The 11,642-nt window shown below is 38.7% G+C and overlaps 1 non-coding gene across 1 annotated transcript; it reads right to left on the reverse strand.

Moving 5' to 3' along the window:
- Positions 1 to 11,151: 11,151 nt before the first annotated feature.
- LOC112774325 (small nucleolar RNA R71) lies at positions 11,152 to 11,254 on the reverse strand. Its single transcript, XR_003188819.1, has one exon. It is a non-coding gene; the product is annotated as a small nucleolar RNA R71 (small nucleolar RNA).
- Between the last annotated feature and the right edge of the window lie 388 nt (positions 11,255 to 11,642).

Below are 11,642 nucleotides of genomic sequence, written 5' to 3' on the forward strand. Positions count from 1 at the left end.
AATGAAGACACAAACACAGATAAGCACATAACATAGAAAACGAAAAGCAGAAGAATTAAGAACAAGGAATGAATCCACCTTAGTGATGGTGGCGTTTCAATGATGTTTTTGAGCTCTTCTATGTCTCTTCCTTGCCTTTGTTGATCCTCCTTCATTGCTTTTTAGATCTTCTCTGATTTCATGAAGGATGATGGAGTGCTCTTGATGTTCCACCCTTAGTTGCTTCCAATAATTGTGTGGAAGAAAATGAATCCCCTGAGGTATCTCAGGGATCTCTTGATTTGCAGTCAAATGTTCTACCACTGAGCTATAGACCCTTGATGGAAGCTTTTGTCTTCCCTTTCCTCTTTCTAGAGGTTTCTCTGACCTTAGGTGCCATCAATGGTTATGGAAAAAACAAAAAAGTTATGCTTTTACCACACCAAACTTAGAATGTTGCTCGCCCTCGAGCAAAAGAAGATATGGAGGAGATGGATGGGAGTGTGTATTCGGCCATATGGGTGGGACTGGGTGGGATAGAGATGTTGAATTTTTAAAGGTAGTGGGTATATGGATGTGAGTGGGAAATGGAAGACAGAAGGGATGAGTGTTTATTGGGAATAGAGGATGATTGAGAAGAGAGAAGAGAGTGAGTGAAGGTAGGTGGGGGTCCTGTGGGGTCCACAGATCTTGGGGTGTCAAGGCATTTACATCCCTGCACCAATTTAGGCATGCAAAATGCCCTTGCACACAACTCTGGGCGTTCAGCGCCAGGTTGGTGCCCATTTTGGGCGTTCAACGCCCCTTTGCTGCCATTTCTGGCGTTGAACGCCAGAACCATGCTTGTTCTGGGCGTTCAGCGCCAGGATGCTCCCATTCTGGGCGTTCAGCGCCAGAACTATGCTCTGTTCTGGCATTTGAACGCCAGACAGATGCTCCTCCAGGGTGTGATTTTTCTTCTGCTGTTTTTTGATTCCGTTTTTGATTTTTTTTGTTTATTTTGTGACTTCACATGATCATGAACCTAAGAAAACATGAAAAACAATAAAAATAAGAATTAGATAAACATTGGGTTGCCTCCCAACAAGCGCTTCTTTAATGTCAATAGCTTGACAGTGGGCTCTCATGGAGCCTCACAGATGTGCAGAGCTTTGTTGAGACTCTCCAACACCAAACTTAGAGTTTGGATATGGGAGTTCAACACCAAACTTAGAGTTTGGTTGTGGCCTCCCAACACCAAACTTAGAGTTTGACTGTGGGGGCTCTGGTTGACTCTGCTTTGAGAGAAGCTTTTCAAGCTTCCTCTCCATGGTTGCAGAGGGAGATCCTTGAGTTTTGAATACAAGGGAGTTCTCATTCCATTGAAGGACTATTTCACCTCTGTCAACATCAATCACAGCACTTGCTGTGGCCAGGAAAGGTCTTCCTAGGATGATGGATTCATCCTCTTCCTTTCCAGTATCCAGGACTATGAAATCAGCAAGGATGTAAAGGCCCTCAACCTTTACTAATACATCTTCTACTTGTCCATAAGCCTGTTTTCTTGAGCTGTCTGCCATCTCTAGTGAGATTTTAGCAGCTTGCACCCCATAGATTCCCAGTTTCTCTATTACAGAGAGGGGAATGAGGTTTATTCCTGAACCAAGGTCACACAGAGCCTTAAAGATTATGGTGCCTATGGTACAGGGTATTATGATCTTTCCAGGATCCTGTCTCTTCTGAGGCAATGTCAGTTGATCCAGATCACTTAGTTCATTGATGAACAAGGGAGGTTCAACTTCCCAAGTATCAATGCCAAATAATTTGGCATTCAGCTTCATGATTGCACCAAGAAACTTGGCAGTTTGCTCTTCAGTAACATCCTCATTCTCTTCAGAAGAGGAATACTCATCAGAGCTCATGAAGGGTATAAAGAGGTTCAATGGAATCTCTATGGTCTCTAGATGAGCCTCAGAGTCCTTTGGTTCCTCAGAGGGAAGCTCCTTATTGGTCACTGGACGTCCCAGGAGGTCTTCCTCCTTGGGATTCATGTCCTCTCCTCTCCTCACAGGTTCGGCCATGGCACTTATGTCAATGGCCTTGCACTCTCCTTTTGGATTCTCTTCTGTATTGCTTGGGAGAGTACTAGGAGGGATTTCAGTGATCCTTTTACTCAGCTGGCCCACTTGTGCTTCCAGATTTCTAATGGAAGATCTTGTTTCATTCATGAAACTTATAGTGGCCTTAGATAGATCAGAGACTAGATTTGCTAAATTAGAAGCATTTTGTTCAGAGTTCTCTGTCTGTTGCTGAGTTGATGATGGAAAAGGCTTGCTATTGCTAAACCTGTTTCTTCCACCATTATTAAAGCCTTGTTGGGGCTTTTGATCCTTCCATGAGAAATTTGGGTGATTTCTCCATGTTGAGTTATAGGTGTTTCCATAAGGTTCACCTAAGTAATTTACCTCTACTATTGCAGGGTTCTCAGGATCATAAGCTTCTTCTTCAGGAGAAGCCTCTTGAGTACTGTTGGATGCAGCTTGCATTCCATGCAGACTCTGAGAAATCATATTGACTTGCTGAGTCAATATTTTATTCTGAGCCAATATGGCATTCAGAGTATCAACTTCAAGAACTCCCTTCTTCATAGGCGTCCCATTACTCACAGGATTCCTTTCAGAAGTGTACATGAACTGGTTATTAGCAACCATGTCAATGAGTTCTTGAGCTTCTGCAGGCGTTTTCTTTAGGTGAATGGATCCACTTGCAGAAGTGTCCAGTGACATCCTTGATAGCTCAGATAAACCATCATAGAATATATCCAGGATGGTCCATTCTAAAAGCATGTCAGAAGGATACCGTTTGATCAACTGTTTGTATCTTTCCCAAGCTTCATAGAGGGATTCACCTTCTTTCTGTCTGTAAGAAAGCTGTGACCAGCTTATCCCAAGAGTTCAGGCTGTCTTTGGGTTGAGAATCCAACCATAATCTAGCTCTGTCTCTTACAGCAAAAGGGAAAAGCATGAGCCTGTAGACTTCAGGATCTACTCCATTAGTCTTAACAGTATCACATATCTGCAAGAATTTAGTTAAGAACTGAAAAGGATCTTCAGATGGAAGTCCATGAAACTTGCAGTTCTGCTGCATCAGAGAAACTAATTGAGGTTTCAGCTCAAAGTTGTTTGCTCTAATGGCAGGAATGAAGATGCTTCTTCCATGTAAATTGGAATTAGGTGCAGTAAAGTCACCAAGCATCTTCCTTACATTATTATTATTTTCGGCTGCCATCTCCTCTGCCTGTTCGAAAATTTCTGAAAGGTTATCTCTGGATTGTTGTATTTTAGCTTCTCTTAATTTTTTTCTTCAGAGTCCTTTCAGGTTCTGGATCTGCTTTAATAAGAATGTTCTTGTCCTTGCTCCTGCTCATATGATAAAGAAGATGACACAGAAAAAATAGTAATAATAATATGGATCCTTTATACCACAGTATAGGGATCCTTGTGTTAATAGAAGAAAAGAAGAGAAGAAAATCTGAACTCAGAGAGAGAGGGGGTTCAGATTTTTGGAGAGTTGAAGGAAAGATGTTAGTATATCAATAAACAAATAGAAGAAGATGAGAGGGGGAAGTTAATTTTCGAAAACAATTTTTGAAAAAGAGTTAGTGATTTTTGAAAATAGTTTTTGAAGAAGGTTAGTATTTTTTTCGAAAATTTTTTTTAAATAAAAAATAAAAATAATTAGTTAATAAAAAAGAAATTTTTGAAAAAGAGGGAAGATATTTTCGAAAATTAGAGAGAGAGAGTTAGTTAGGTAGTTTTGAAAAAGTTAAGAAACAAACAAAAAGTTAGTTAGTTAGTTGAAACAAATTTTGAAAACCAATTTTGAAAAGATAAGAAGTTAGGAAGTTAGAAAAGATATTTTGAAAAGATATTTTTGAAAAAGATAAGATTGAAATTAGTTTTGAAAAAGATTTGATTTTTAAAATCTCAATTAATGACTTGATTCATAAGAAATCACAAGATATGATTCTAGAACTTAAAGTTTGAATCTTTCTTAACAAGCAAGTAACAAACTTCAAATTTTTGAATCAAAACATTAATTGTTATTGTTATTTTCGAAAATTTGTGATAAAAATAAGAAAAAGATTTTTGAAAAATATTTTTGGAATTTTCGAAAATAACCAAAAATTTTGAAAAAGATTTGATTTTTGAAAAAAAGATTTTGAAAAAGATAAGATTTTCAAATTGAAAATTTGATTTGACTCATGAGAAACAATTAGATTTTAAAAATTTTTGAAAAAGTCAATTCAAATTTTCAAATTTGATGAGAGAAAAAGGGAAAGATAATTTTTTTTTTATTTTTGAAATTTTTATGAAAACATGAAAATTATGCAATGCATGAAATTTTTAGATCAAAACAATGAATGCATGCAAGAATGCTATGAATGTCAAGATGAACACCAAGAACACCATGAATATCAAGATGAACATCATAGACACAATTTTGAAAAAAATTTAATGCAAAGAAAACATGCAAGACACCAAACTTAGAATTCTTTAATGCTTACGCACTAAGAATTCAAGAATGCATATGATAAACATGAAAAGACACAAAACAAAAAATCATCAAGATCAAACAAGAAGACTTACCAAGAACAACTTGAAGATCATGAAGAACACTATGAATGCATGATATTTTCGAAAAAATGCAAGATGCATATGCAAGTGACACCAAACTTATGATATGACTCAAGACTCAAACAAGAAACACAAAAATATTTTTGATTTTTATGATTTTCTAATTTTTTTTTGGATTTTTATTTTATGTTTTTCGAAAAATAATTTTGAAAAAGAAAAGAAGGATTCCAAAATTTTTAATATGAATTCCAGGAATCTTATGCTCTAAAGCTCCAATCAAAGGGTCAGGCATGGCTTATTAGCCAGCCAAGTTTTAGTATGTAACTCAGACATGACACGCCTGACATTCCTTACATTCAACAGCCAATTGGCTAAGAAAGATAAAGAAGCTCTTTTCTTGAGTATAAGAATTGAGACATGGCTTTACAGCCAGCCAGGCTTCAACATGCTCCATGAAACACTAGAATTCATTCTTAAAAATTCTGAAAGGAAAATATATTTTTGAAAACATTTTTATTTTAAATTTTTTTTTTCGAAAACAAAGGAAGAATTTTTGAAATATTTTTGAAAATTTTTTTGAAAACAAGACAAAAAGAAAATTACCTAATCTGAGCAACAAGATGAACCGTCAGTTGTCCAAACTCAAACAATCCCCGGCAACGGCGCCAAAAACTTGGTGCACGAAATTGTGATCTCCAGGCTCGAACAAATCCTGGTAATGGCTCCAAAGCTTGGTGCTCTGATCTTAATTCATAATTGTCACAACTTCGATACAACTAACCAGCAAGTGCACTGGGTCGTCCAAGTAATACCTTACGTGAGTAAGGGTCGAATCCCACAGAGATTGTTGGTATGAAGCAAGCTATGGTCACCTTGTAAATCTCAGTCAGGCAGATATAAAGTGATAATGGTGTTTTCGAATATTATATAATAAAATAGGGATAGAGATACTTATGTAAATCATTGGTAGGAATTTCAGATAAGCGAATGGAGATGCTTTTCGTTCCTCTGAACCTCTGCTTTCCTGCTATCTTCATCCAATCAGTCTCATTCCTTTCCATGGCTGGCTTTATGTGATACATCACCACTGTCAATGGCTACTTTCGGTCATCTCACGGGAAAATGATCCAATGCCCTGTCACGGCACGGCTAATCGTCTGGAGGCATCACCCTTGCCAATGGCTTCATCTTATCCTCTCAGTGAATAATATGCTCACGCACCCTGTCACGGCACGGCTATTCATCTGTCGGTTCTCGATCATGCTGGAATAGGATTTACTATCCTTTTGCATCTGTCACTAACGCCCTGCAATCGCGAGTTCGGAGCTCGTCACAGTCATTCAATCATTGAATCCTACTCGGAATACCACAGACAAGGTTTAGACTTTCCGGATTCTCTTGAATGCCGCCATCTGTCTAGCTTACGCCACGAAGATTCCGGTTAGGAGATCTGAGAGATATTCATTCTAGCTTATTTCATGTAGAACAGAAGTGTTTGTCAGGCACGCGTTCATAAGGGAGAAGGATGATGAGCGTCACACATAATCATCACCTTCATCACGTTCTTAGGTGCGAATGGATATCTTAGAAGCGAAATAAGAAGAATTGAATAGAAAACAGTAGTACTTTGCATTGATCTTTGAGGAACAGCAGAGCTCCACACCTTAATCTATGGAGTGTAGAAACTCTACCGTTGAAAATACATAAGTGGAAGGTCCAGGCATGGCCGAGATGGCCAGCCCCCTAAACGAGATCACAGGATCAAAATACAATCCAGGATGCCTAATACAATAGTAAGAGGTCCTATTTATAATAAACTAGCTACTAGGGTTTACATGAGTAAGTATTTGATGTATAAATCCACTTTCGGGGCCCACTTGGTGTGTGTTTGGGCTGAGCTTAAGTGTTGCACGTGCAGAGGCCATTTGTGGAGTTGAACGCCAGTTTTTGTGCCAGTTTGGGCGTTCAACTCTGGTTTTGGATCCTTTTCTGGCGCTGGACGCCAGATTTGGGTAGAAAGCTGGCATTGAACGCCAGTTTACGTCATCAATTCTTGGCCAAAGTATGGACTATTATATATTGCTGGAAAGCCCTGGAAGTCTACTTTCTAACTCAATTGGAAGCGCGCCATTTCGAGTTCTGTAGCTCCAGAAAATCCACTTTGAGTGCAGGGAGGTCAGAATCCAACAGCATCAGCAGTCCTTTTTCAACCTCTGAATCTGATTTCTGCTCAAGTCTCTCAATTTCAGCCAGAAAATACCTGAAATCACAGAAAAACACACAAACTCATAGTAAAGTCCAGAAATGTGAATTTAACACAAAATCTATTAAAAACATCCCTAAAAGTAACTAGATCCTACTAAAAACATACTAAAAATAATGTCAAAAAGCGTATAAATTATCCGCTCATCACAAGGCTAGCTTTTCCTCATCTTATTTTGCCATCTATGTTACTCAGTTGGAGCTTTCATAGAAGGCGACATTCTCATTGAGGAAGAGAAGCCCATCACTAAAAGAAGGATGGAGCAAACAAGAGAGCCCACTCATGAAGCCCAAGGGATGCATGAAGAAGCTCATTATCATCAAGAAATCCCTGAAATACCTCAAGGGATGCACTTTCCTCTACAAAATTTTTGAGAGCAAATCAACACCTCCCTAGGAGAATTAAGTTCCAATATGGGACAACTAAGGGTGGAACATCAAGAGCACTCCATCATCCTTCATGAAATTAGAGAAGATCAAAAAGCAATGAGGGAGGAGCAACAAAGACAAGGAAGAGACATAGAAGAGCTCAAGGACATCATTGGTTCCTCAAGAAGGAAACGCTACCATCACTAAGGTGGACTCATTCCTTGTTCTTAATTTCTCTGTTTTTTCGTTTCTTTATGTTAAATATTTGCTTATGTTTTGTGTCTCTACTCCATGATCATTAGTATTTAGTAGCTATGTCTTAAAGCTATGAATAATTCCATGAATCATTCACCTCTCTTAAATAAAAATGTTTTAATTCAAAAGAACAAGAAGTACATGAGTTTCAAATTTATCTTTGAATTTAATTTAATTATATTGATGTGGTGGCAAATACTTTTTGTTTTCTGAATGAATGCTTGAACAGTGCATATGTCTTTTGAATTTATTGTTTATGAATGTTAAATATGTTGGCTCTTGAAGAATGATGAACAAAGAGAAATGTTATTGATAATTTGAAAAATCATGAAAATGATTCTTGAAGCAAGAAAAAGCAGCAAAGAACAGAGCTTGCAGATGATGCCAGGGCATCTTGGCCAGTTTCACTGACCTTTTCTTTACTGTTTTTAGGGTAGTTTCATGCATTTCCTTAGGAAATAAGCTAGTTTTGGGTAGATATTCACTTACACCTTGATTCAAGCATACATTGTGCATTTTACATGATTTCATGAGGATTTTGCATGAGTTTAGTGACAAATTGTATGCTGCATTACCCATGACTTGGACTAGAACCTTGATGCACTCTATTGCTTGATTTCAGGACCAAAGGAAGCAAGGAATGGGAGGTAACTTGCAAAGTTAATGAGAAAAGTGATTGCCAATAACGCTCTCGAAGCCATCATTGCCCACATTAAGAGTCACGTTAACTAAGTTAACGTGAACTCTAACGTGGAGAAAGGAAGTTGAGCCAACGTTAGTGACACTTAACATTGTCACTAACGTTGGCAAATGCTCATGAGTGGCCACGTTAGAGTCCACGTTAACTTATTTAACGTGGCCTCTAACGTTAAAAGGGGGGAGAAAAGCCAACGTTAGTGACATTCAACATTGTCACTAACGTTGGCCTAAGGAGTAACACACCACGTTAACTCCCACGTTAACTTGGTTAACGTGGGAGCTAACGTAAGAAGCAAGAGTGGTCGACAACGTTAGTGACACCCAATATTGTCACTAACATTGGAAGCAACCACACAACCCCCCAAGGAGCCACGTTAACTTCCACGTTAACTTAGTTAACGTGGAGGCTAACGTGTGAGAAAGAGGGTGATGGCCAACGTTAGTGACACTCAACACTGTCACTAACGTTGGAAGGAGCCACACAAGCCACTAAGAACCACGTTAACTCCCACGTTAACTTAGTTAACGTTGAAGCTAACGTTGATGAGTGAATGATGATCCAACGTTAGTGACATTCAACATTGTCACTAACGTTGGGGATGGCTAAGCATGGCCACGTTAGAAGCCACGTTAACCTAGTTAACGTGGACTCTAACGTGAGACATAGAGGCACCTTGGAACGTTAGTGACAATGTTGAGTGTCACTAACGTTCTCGAAGGATGGCAAGCCCACGTTAAAGAGCCACGTTAACTAAGTTAACATGGGCTCTAACGTGGGAACAAAGGGGGGCTTTTCAAAGTTATTGGGAATGTTAAGTCCCAATAACGTGTGCGAAGGACTTAGATGCAATGTTAGTGGCAACGTTTGTGCCACTAACGTTGAAGTTAACGTGGCTTTTACTTAGGAACGTTAGTGAGAAATTTGATTGTCACTAATGTTCTCGAACTCATATTTTCACTAAATGTTAACACGCCTAATGTCCTGAGCTAAAGTCTCTGCCCACTCCACACTTTCTCTCTGTAAGTAAAGCCAAGCCCAAATGAAGAAGAGAACTGCTTCAAACTCAAGATCAAAAGGCCCAAGATTTGAAGAGCCAACTAAAATCTGAGAAGAGTAGTATATATAGGAGTAGCTTTGAATTATTTAGGGGGTTCAAAAAGTTGGAAAATAGAACTACTCTCTGTATTTTACTGCATCTCTAGTTTTATTATGTATTCTCCATCTTTGTTTTTATTTTCCAGAGCTATGAACAACTAAACCCCTTTCATTGGGTTAGGGAGCTCTGTTGTAAATTGATGGATCAATACTAATTTTCTTTATTCTTCCTCTCTCTTTCTCTTGATTTTTCTTGAAAGCTTTCGATCTTCATCCAATTGGGTAGCTGTCTTGGAAAAGAAGCTATTCAAACTTGGATCTCTTCTGAACCTTGAAAGAGGAATGAAGAGATCAAGCTAGAAATGCTTTCTCATGCTGGACCAAATTGGGTTTGGATGGATATGTGACTATAATCCTCTCAATACCTGGTTTGGGAAATGCATGTGGTATAATCAGTGACCACACTTCATCTCTTCTCATGAGCAATTGACCAAGGAATTGGCTATTGATCAAGATTTGAGAGATTGAATTGCATGAAATTGTAATTCAATCAATTAAGATTGCCAAGGAGATCAATGAGTGCAGTGATTGAGGAAGAGATGAAAATGACTTTGATCCGGAGAATTGCAACATCTCCTAAGCCCAATGAACTCCCCATTTCTGATCTCACCCATTCTCTTTAATTTCTGCATTTACTTTTATGAGCAATCACCCCATTCCCATTTACAATTCTGCAATTTACTTTCAGTCATTTACTTTCAGCTCTTTAATTTTAGCATTTACTTCTTCTGCCATTTACATTCCGGCCATTTTATTTTCTGCAAATCTCAACCCAAATTCTGAATTCGCTCAACTAGAACATTCTTCTAATTAAAGTTGCTTGATCAATCAATCCCTGTGGGATTCGACCTCACTCTATTGTGAATTTTTACTTGACGACAAATTTGGTACACTTGCCGAAGGAAATTTGTTGAGAGACAGTTTCCACCCGCATCAAGTTTATGGCGCCGTTGCTGGGGATTGATTGTGCATCAACAATGATTAAATTGGAAGATCACTAGATTGAGCATTTTTATTTTGTTGTTTTCAATTTCTGTTGAGTAATTTACTTTCTGTCTTAGTTAACTTCTTCCCTTCCCCCTCTATTTCGTCGTTTTTTCTTTGTTATTTTCAATTCAGTTTGCTAACCCACTAACTGTTTGATATATTGCATCACTCACAACTAACAGTAATTCTAACAGAAATACTTGCTGTACATATTTCTCCTTGCTTGTACTTGTTGGTTGTATGACAGGGAGAAGAAGCGGGGCTTCAACTTCCTTCAATTCTGAACCTGAGAGGACCTTCCTTAGATTAAGGAGGGAGGCAAGAGAAAAGAAAGTGGTTGGTGCTGAGGAAGAGGAGGAATTCTTTGAACCAAACATGGAAGACAACATGGAAAACCATCATGAAGAAGAGAATCACAACCATGGTGGAGGAGGTAGAGCAAATCAAGCTGGGGAGGATAGAAAAGTTTTAGGCTCTTACATCAATCCAAACCCAGGAAATTGTGGAAGTAGCATCCAAAAGACAACAATCCATGCCAACAACTTTGAACTTAAACCACAACTCATCACCCTTGTTCAGAACAACTGTTCGTTTGGAGGAGGTGTCCAAGAACACCCCAATCAACATCTAACCACCTTCCTGAGGATATGTGACACAGTAAAGTCTAATGGTGTTCATCCTGACACCTATAGACTGCTCTTATTTCCATTCTCACTCAAGGATAAAGCAGCCAAGTGGCTGGAGTCTTTCCCAAAGGAGAGCTTGACAACTTGGGAAGATGTGGTGAACAAATTCTTGGCAAGATTCTACCCCTCTCAACGAATCAATTGGCTGAGAGCTGAGGTCCAAACTTTCAGGCAACAAGATGGAGAGACCCTATATGAAGCATGGGAGAGGTTCAAGGACTTAACAAGGAGGTGCCAACCAGATATGTTCAATGAATGGGTGCAGCTGCACATCTTCTATGAAGGCTTGTCATATGAAACAAAAAAGGCAGTAGATTATTTCTCTGGAGGATCCTTGAATAAGAAAAAGACCATTGAAGAAGCCATAGATGTCATTGAGACTGTAGCTAAGAATGACTACTTCTATGCTTCTGAAAGAGGGAACACTAGAGGAGTGATGGAGCTAAATAATGTAGATGCTCTGCTGGCTCAGAACAAGCTCATTACTAAGTAACTAGCTGACCTTACCAAGAAGATGGAGAAAAACCAAGTAGCAGCAATCACCACTTCATCAACAACCCAAGAAGGAGTGAATGAAGAGGCAGAGGAAAGTCAGGAGCAAGCTAACTACATTGGGAATTCACCTAGGCAAAA

The sequence above is a fragment of the Arachis hypogaea genome, chromosome 18, assembly GCF_003086295.3.
Source record: "Arachis hypogaea cultivar Tifrunner chromosome 18, arahy.Tifrunner.gnm2.J5K5, whole genome shotgun sequence".
Lineage (NCBI taxonomy): Eukaryota > Viridiplantae > Streptophyta > Magnoliopsida > Fabales > Fabaceae > Arachis > Arachis hypogaea.